This window comes from Eumetopias jubatus, unplaced genomic scaffold, assembly GCF_037043125.1.
Source record: "Eumetopias jubatus isolate StellerSeaLion01/CBP00866 unplaced genomic scaffold, mEumJub1_p1.0 scaffold_4, whole genome shotgun sequence".
Lineage (NCBI taxonomy): Eukaryota > Metazoa > Chordata > Mammalia > Carnivora > Otariidae > Eumetopias > Eumetopias jubatus.
The window spans coordinates 138,418,429-138,427,901 of NW_028274810.1; positions in this window are offsets into that span (position 1 = coordinate 138,418,429).

Here is a 9,473-nt window from a genome sequence, read left to right on the forward strand (position 1 = left end):
TTAAAATATTTCAGTATGTTTTATTGTTTTCTAACATAAAAACCTTATTTATTTACCCCAAGAAACATTTTATCAAAATATTTATTTCGAACTGTTATGTCCTTCTGCATTATTGCATTGAGCTTTCTGCTTGGTCTTATAAAGCCAAACTCAAGGCTTCAGCAGGCTGCTTTCTCATCTGGAGCTGGGGATCCCCTTCCAAGCTCGTTGTTGGCAGAATTAAGTTCTCAAGATTGTAGAACTGAAGTTCTTTTTCTTTGCTGGATGTGAGCTGCGGGCCATACTCAGCTCCTGGCTGCTCTCCAGGCAGACTGTCTATATGGGCTTGACCTAATCCCATGAGCCCTTTAAATCTGGGTCTAGATGTCAAAGACAGGAGTGAAATCCATCACATTTCACAGCCTGGGGAATTATATAGAGTAAGTACAATAGGAAGTAGGGAATCTTGGGGGCCACCACAGAAATCTGCCTAACATTTATGATAAACCAAGAGTATAATAACACTCTGCTTATCAGAAAAAAGATCTAGGGTTTTGGAAATGGTGCATGTACAGTGAAACATTGTCATATATAGTTAATAACTCAAGAAACAATCTTCAACAGATGATATATATCTATAGATAAATACTAAAACTAAATATATATATTTAGTAAATCTAGACCAGTGACCTAGCACTGATATTTACCCTGGAAATTCTCTTATCCTCTCTGAAATTTTTTCCTCAGTTATTAAGCATGGAAAATAATAATAATCTTTACCTGCTTTTTTTTTTCTTTTCCAGTATCACTGTCAGAATCAAATGAGATAATTTATGTATCTATTATGGGTATAAATCTCAATTTCACAGTTGCAGACAAGCAAGGAATATCACAATACTTTATATTACAATAATATAATTATATAATACATTATATGTTTTAAATCAACTTAATTTTATCTTCAAACCCCCATCAAGTCAGCAAGGAAATTTCCTCAGTCATTATGGGGGCTCCCCTACCCCAGCAAAGTATAGTGGTCCAAAAGACTTATGGGGAGCCAACCTCATGAAAACCACATCTCCAGGCATACTCTATATCGTCGACCCCTGAGGCACACATTCTCTCTGTCCCCCTATATCCCTGTCTTCTTCATCTGGTCCTGGAATGTTGGAGGACTGGGCGCTGGACCAGAAATACATTCCAGACGAACTGTTCTAAATGTGATTCCTCAGACACAGAGATCTCCCCAATCCCAAGTCCTGAATCTTTGTGCATGTGGGTCCCACTGTCTGGAATGCCTTCTATTTGCTGCCCTATGTCCAGGGTTATTAAGAATCCCAAAACATTCTTTAAGACTTTGCTCTAACATTACTTCTTCTATTACATCTTTCTTGCTCTACAGTGGCCTCGTCCCTGAGCCTGTAAGTCCGTATTTGTAAATCTATAGAAACACCTAGTACAAGGTATTATAGTTACTTGCTTGTGATTGCTTTTCTTCCTCACTAGGTCATGAACTTCCAGAGAAAAGGAACTCTGCTCATTAACTGTCATATTCTTTAAATTTAGCACAAAGCTCAACCTTGTTGCACATCCAAATATATGTTTGTTTAAAGAATCTCAGTATTTCCCCTCCTCTCCTACACTCTGTGTTCAATTCTATTGAACTTTCAGTCCATCCTATTGATCTAGTTCTCTTCTGTTCTTATGCCCTTGTGTATTATGTGTATGGATATATTTGATATAGCATATGCCATTGTGTATATGGTATTGTGTGCAGTACTAAGGAGCAAAGTCATCGTGTTGAAAACTAGTAAATGAAGGGCAAGAATCTGGCATTTACCCCGCCTATCCTCAACAAACTCTTCCTCAGGATAACCAAAGAGTTGATGTAGATACTTCTTTTCATAAAATGATAGACTTACAATATCACCATTTTGCAGCCCCTAACGAACTAGTGGATCCAAGAAATGGCTGTTAACCTCTATAAAAATAAAGAAGTAAATATCATGTGACTCCTGGTTGAAAAACATTGTTTATGAAGCATTCTTGCCAAAAACTGAACCCAAATCAGCTTCTAGATCTAACTACCAGCTTACAGGCTCCCTTCTGAAATAAACAAAGTAACATATATTTATAAGATAGTCAGGGATATTTGAAAGAGAACTCTTAAAAAGATACACAAATCCAGTGTTATTACAAAGGCATCAGAAAGTGGGCTTATTAAATAAACTCATTTTCAACTTCATTTATAAGTTATGCAAGTGTTTTTGTTGAAATTTGCTAGTAACTTCTCATCATCCTCATGAGATCAGGTTTTCTTGTAAACTGATAAAAAAGTAATACATATGACTATTTTAATGGATTCAGAGCCCACAAGAACTTTTTATTTATAAGATTTTTAACAGATGAAAAAATGTTTCCAGTATTTTTTAAAAGTTCAGAGATGAATATTTAAGAGTAAACACATTCATACCACTTTCAGAAACAAAATATCATTTTGTCATTTAACCAGGAAAAATCTCTCAGCATCTTTTCTTAAAATGATGTCTCCATTACAAATATTTCTTTGAATTTCAATTTTTTTAGAATAAGTGTGTGATTTTTTTTAAAATTATCCAATAGTGATACCAGTGATGTCCATTTATCATCAACAAATTTGGAATACTCTTTTATGTAGAATAAATGTATAGATTAGCTTTAAGTCCAACAACACTTTTTTTTTAAGTTCTTTTAAAGTATTTTGTCTCTCCCGTTATGACATGTTTATACACAAGATTTTCATGCCTACTCCCTATCTCACTTTAAAAGTATTTTAAAGATTCTACTGTATCTCAGATGTCTTGCTTTTATGTAGAAGGTACTCTTTAAGAGTTTAGGCACCCAACATTTCTGGATTTGTGCACCCTGTGGCCTAAATAGCTTACCTATGAAGGATTCAGAAAACAATGTTCTCTGCACAATATCTCCTTGGAATATTTTGTGAAATTCCAGTAGAGAGCAGCTGCTTCATCAGTGGTTACAGTTCACAGCTATTTCCACAAAATATTGTTTTTATTAACAAAATATTTTCTGCTGAGAATGCATCATCTTTGCTACATCTTTCCTTTGGTGGTTTACAGAAATAAGTAGTTCTTTGTGTATTTCATTGTTGAAATAGAATTGAGAAAATGCTGTCAGCTGAGACATGTTAGCAACATTCGTGCCTTCCTCCAACTGCACTGAAAAGTTCCCAAGCTGGGTGGCTTCTTTCTAATGCTCAGGTCAGGTCCATCTATATCAATCTTGTGCATCTTTTGATGATTTTATGACAAAGGCACGCATTTAAATATGTAACTACATTTTTATGTTCTTTTCTGTGTATTACTTTAGCCATTTTTGTTGTGGCAGGAAAAATAAGCATATCCTTAAAGGCATTTGGCTTTCCATTTTTCATTATTAAGTAACAAACCTCAAGAAAACATCCTTTAAACATTGTTTTATTTAGTAAATTTTGTAAAGTATGGTTGAGTGTCTTGCAATTTTAAGCAATACACAAAGGTATAGATATTTGTTTTTATGTTCTGACTACTTCCCTCAAAATTTCACATCCTAAATATGAAGGAGTCGAGGCACCAGAAGCCATGGGGATAATTAGTAAGTCTTAATTTCCTTGCAGTGGAGATCTCTGAATTTTGTATTTTACTAATTTATTCCTTATTATTTTCAAATTTTATCAACAGAAAGAGACGTTGTAATATTTCTCCCTGTAATTCGAGGCTTGTCTTGGATGCTTCTGGTATCCAGCCCCTACTGTGGGACCACTCCTCTTACAAGCTCCTCCTAGGAGGGACCAGCTTGTATTCATATTTGTAAACCTAGATGAAGTCCAGTGTTTAGCACAAGCTAAAGAATATTTATAGAGTTAAAAACAACTTGAACTTCTAGAACTTGACTAAGTTATATATATTCTCATTCTTTCAGAGGAGGAAATTTTGTCTAGTTTACTGTACTTAGTTACCATCTAAAGTTCATGTCACTTTCCTTATAATGACATGGATTATAGATCTATCAGTGTTTAACAATAATCCGTTTCATTAAGGTGAGCCATATTTTATCATGATTCTTAAAAATAAGCTCTCCCCAAGCATTTGAAATCTGATTTAAAATGTTACGAAAATCTGCTATATTTAAAAGGTAAACTACAACGGTAAAAAAAAGAGAGAGGAAAAAAAAGACCTGTTTTACTATTCTCACTGCCATTCTCCAAATTTAGGGAGACAAGAGGCAAACCAAACAAAACCACTACTGGGGCATGATATGTGCGCTTCCCTTGGATATTTAATGACTGTGACTAAAACAAGCAATATTTTTTTGCCTCCACTTAACAATATCATTAGGTTTAGTCTCTAGAAACATGCCTGAAATTTAAGACTTCTCTATTATTAACCACTATTTATTGGCCTTAAATAATAGACTTGGAACTATTTAAAAAAAAAAAAAAGGATAATTTCTACCTTAAGGCTTTGCTGTGTAACTTGGACCAGGAGCTGAGTGGAAACGTTTCAAGGTAGAGATCCGATTTTAGCTATTATCTACATTTGTAATTCACAGATGTAATTTTAAGAAGCCAATAACCCCCTAAGTTATGACACTTGAAATTCCAAATTCCAGCCAGTCGATATTTATGGAGCACCCACTGTGTAGAAAATATTGTCATGGCACCATGGATAGTTAAAACCAAAGTAAGCATTTTATGACAAGGAATGAACAATTGAGTTGGGACACCACTGTGTCAAACCCTCAATATCATGCTAATCACTCTGATAGGAAGTTGAAGGGGAAATTAAATAAACTCACTCAAGTATTTTTATTTTTCTACAATCCTGAGGTCTTGTCCATGATCCTGTCATACCCTGAATGCTAATTGCAACATCTTGAGCATCCAGACACACCTTGCTCATCGTTTCTATCCCAGGTTGCTGGAGTTGGCGAGTTTCCCACCCTCTATTTGAATGAAGGCTCTTAGTTCCCCTCCATGAAATACTGAGTGGGAATTAGAGCCCGGTTCCCAAAGACCAGACTGAAACTCTCAAACAAGGAAGGAGAAAGGAAAACTGTTCCCACATTTTTGGGAGGGTACCTTCAAAATAAAAGAAGTAACCAATGGATAAGCAAAAGGATCATCCCCAACCAGAGGCTAATATGCACCACTGAGCAGCAAGTATTACAAACAAGCTTGCCAGGAGCAATAGAAGATTCAGTCTAGAAAGACAAGACTGTCAGAGAACAAAAGCCCTGATTAAAATGTAGCTCCAAAACCGGAATCACTAATTGCACTGGTGTTACAAGAAGGCCTCGAATCTGGGTGTTTCTCTGGATAGGTGTAGGGAAGCCCACTCGCGGAATTTTGACATGTGGCCTGGGGGGAGGAGGTAACGATATTAACATTTTAGTGGATTGGGGGCAAATAGCAGACCACCGTGAATTATTTTAGGAAATCGGAACATAAACGAGGCCCACCAGGAGCAAAGCCCGTCCAATAGGGTAGGAGGTGAGGCTGGAAGAGCTCAGTAATAAGACAGAAAATAGTTTCAGGAAATTGTTGTGGACAATAAAAAATGTGTTATTTGGGATGATGCTTCCTCTGGGTAGAGGGACAGTCTTGTGTCAAAAACCCTGGAGAGGAAGTTCTGATTTAGAAGGCAATTATTAGGTTGATAAAGGGAAAAGCTTTCTCTTTCTCTTAGGCCCTAACTCTAAGACTCAGAGACGGAGACGTTGAGACTTTCTGCAAGGGTGAAAAGGTAGTTAGAAGCCACCTCCTGCAATGTTTCCTTCTTTGTTTATTAATGAATCCAATGAGTAAATGGTATATACCTGGTACAATTCTAGGCTGAGAATAAGACATAGAGTCTCTACATTGCTGAGATGGTATTTTTCTGGGGAGAATTAATTAGTTAGTACATACATCACAAATAACTTAATGATAACTAAAGATGCTATCAAGCGAATGAAGCAGGGTTGGACACAAGAAGGAATGGGTGGAGATGTGGGGCCATTCTAGGGAAAGCGGTCAGACAATAGTGAGCAGAGGACTTGAAGGGGACTTGAATGTGAACAGTGGATTAGGCCAAAGCTCTGGGACAGAGTGTTCTAGAGGAGGAAAACACACATAAAAAGCCCCCCCCCAAAAAAAACCCACACACACACATGAAAAGAGGCTGGCCTGGGCTTGGTGTGCTAGGGAAAGAAAGGAGGTCAGCGTGGAGGGAATCCTGCAGAAGTCCGCAACAATCCTGCCCCGGAGATGTGTATGGTGTTTTTAAGGATTGAGGTTTTGTTCCAGGTGCTGTGGGAAGCAGTGAAGATTTTGAAAGGTGAACAACATGATCTAATTTCTTTTAAAATTATCTCAATTTTTTTTTTTTTTTGCTTTGTGAGGAGCGCTAGAGCTGGGCCTGCGATACTCTATACCACTTTCCTCTCCCAGATAGCACTATGGTACAGACTGGATGCCCGATGTTATCCTAAGTATTATTCCAGAATGTCTACCAGTCAGAGGTTTACATTCTTTCGAGGATATCACGCTGAGGAAAATTTTAGAAAGGTAATGAATAAAAACAGTCCTTAAAGATGAATTCCATGGAGAGAAAAATTTCAAGGCCTCAAACGTTCCCAAAGGTAGTGAAGTTCTTCTGTTGGTACAGAATCTAGCAATGATGGACTACACTTCCTTCTTTAAAAAGAAAAATAGAAAAAAAATTGGTGCCAAAAATTCCTAAATGATGATCAGAATAAAAATAATCCATTGGAACGGAATTCTGGCAAGAGATGAATGCTTCCTGATTCAGGAACTGCCCCTTCGTGTTCCCTCACTGCCTGCCGCCTTCTTTTTTTGATACATTTTCCTATTGCACATTTCCTATTGCAGCCAGTGGACACCTTTCATTTGCCACCAAGACAGACACCATGATTTAAAAAACAAAAACAACAAAACGCCCATTATACATGCTTCTTTTCTTTTCATACATGTCAGTCGCTCAGCTATGTTCTCTGTTTTGTCAAAACTTCTAGTTAATTCTCACTACCAAGTGATCCTTTTTTAAAATCACTTCCATGTCTATACTGAGAACTATAGGATAAATAGACGAGCTTTCAGAAGACCAATTTTCACATGCAAAGAAAGGGTTGAATCTGTCCCACTTAAAGCTGTGTGACTTTGAGCAAATTACCCAACCTGTCTGGATGTCAGTTTCTTCATAAAGCTATTATAAGGGTTAAGTTGAAATATATATATATTTTTTCACATTCTAGCACCACATACATAGTAGATATAATAAATGATAGGTTTGTTGCTAATAGGTTGTCAGGATAACAATTACCAGTGCAGCCTATACTATTTCGATGAAATAAAGAACAGAGTGAAGCTGTAACCATTTCTGGTCCCAGAACCATCTTAAGAAATTCAGAGAACCATATAAGAGGGCTTATAAGAAAGGTCAAGAAGTTATTTGAACATGTGAATATTTTTAACTAAAATTTACATTCACCACATACTAGCTCAAGTTCCACATGTATATTTTAAGAGTTAAACAAAGAATGTAATGAATAAAATAATATGATTAAACATTTATGAGCGAGAACAATCTTTCAGGATGATTTCTCTATGATGATCTGTTTTACTTACATTCCTCTGTGGGCACACTTAAGTAAAACCCTACGAAATTCAAGAGATTATTTTTCCAAGGATTGGCTCTAGATTATTTTAAAATGACATTTCTTATTTTTAAAAAGAGATCACTTATTATTTCCAAAGGAGTAAAACAGTTTCTTGGCCTTCACCTCTGAACTCTCACCTTCCCAAAAGACATCTCCAGCAATCTGCAAACGCCTCCATATGGAATGATTTAATTTGACAAAGGACAAAAATACCAATTAACTTTATTTTAATTGACTCAACTGTGTGATGTCTGGAAAAGTTGATGACTCAAAGAAAATATGACAAGAATGTTTTCAGATCAGAGGGAAATTGCGAAACTTTTGGCTGGGCACCAAATAGGCAAACTTTGGCAACATCCTGTCATAAACACCAGGAGAAAATTGCGAGGTATGCAACAATTTATTCAGGACAATTTTTAAAGGGTTTCCATTGGATAAAATGGCCTTTTCTTTTTTCATTTAATCTTGAGTGCCTGTCTGTGTTTAGTATTCTTCACAATGAACCACTAATTAGAACCAGACCTAGTACAAGCATCTCTGAAATTCTCCTCAGTAACTGTTGACCTGTGACACCCTTATGATTTCTACTGTGAGCCACTATTATGCAGCCACTTGCCTTGAAAAAAAAAAAAACCTTACTATTTCAGATGGATTAGGATTGAATTGCAAACTTGACTTCTGCCTTAGTGTGGAAGTTTCCAGACCAGTGGCATCATACTCACCTAATGTGTGAAAGGTGAGAGTACTGAGAAGCTATGTGTTAATGGTTCTGAACTTGGATTCTCCATCTAGATCTCCATTTTAGTAACAGATTTTTCACATATTAGCTGGGTGCCCTGGAGCCTGTTAACCTTTTCAAGCCTTGGTTTCTCATCTGTAAAATGGAGTTAACAATATTAGTTCCTCTCATGTAGGGTTACAACAGGATAAAATAAAATAAATCATGTAAAGTATTTAAGCACAGTGGACCTAGTTATGTTATGTTTTACAGCCTTGTCAGTTTAGAAGGGAAAAATGCTGTTTTTATTTAGACATATTGGGTCAGATATCCAACCAGATCAATAACTCTCATTACTTCATAGGGTAGTTTCGCTAATAAATCAATCCCTTCTGGCAAACATTGGTTAGTTTTAGTCTGTGGAGTGTATGAGAATTTAGTTTCAGCATGAAATCAGTCAACATGGCTGCACCAATTTTGTCAGTAAACATTGCCTCAGGTACGCTTGATTCTGAAATCACATAATTTTTTGTTTGTTTCTGAACCCTAATTCAACAGGAATCAGGAAACCTAAACCTACCAACTATAAGAAAAATAATACAACATTAATTTTTATTTAGGCCCCTCATTTCTATCTATTCAGATTGGTTTACCAAAAAATGATGAATTGATTGTAAAGAGTTCCAGTGTCTTAAGAAATTACATATATTAAAAGGCACAAAAGAAATAAAGCTGGACTTCTAAAAAGAGGCAAACTCTCTGGACTTCCTAGGGACAGGTGACCTAAAATGATATGCTCACTGTTCTCTAAACATCAATCAGAAACTCCAAAGGATAATATCGTCACACCAAATTTTCCAAAAGAGTTGAATCCAATCGGGGCAAGCGAAATGATTAATCTGCATGGAGTGTGGAGGGGAGCAGAAGTGATGCCAAAGGGAGCAAGCTATAATAACACAAAGATGTGTAGATTCAAGTTAACATCCCGCATAGTATCTAGGAATGGATAGAATCAAAATAATGACTGCAAAACAGTGGTACCCTTGGGCTCCAGGAATTTAATAGAAAAGCTTAGGAG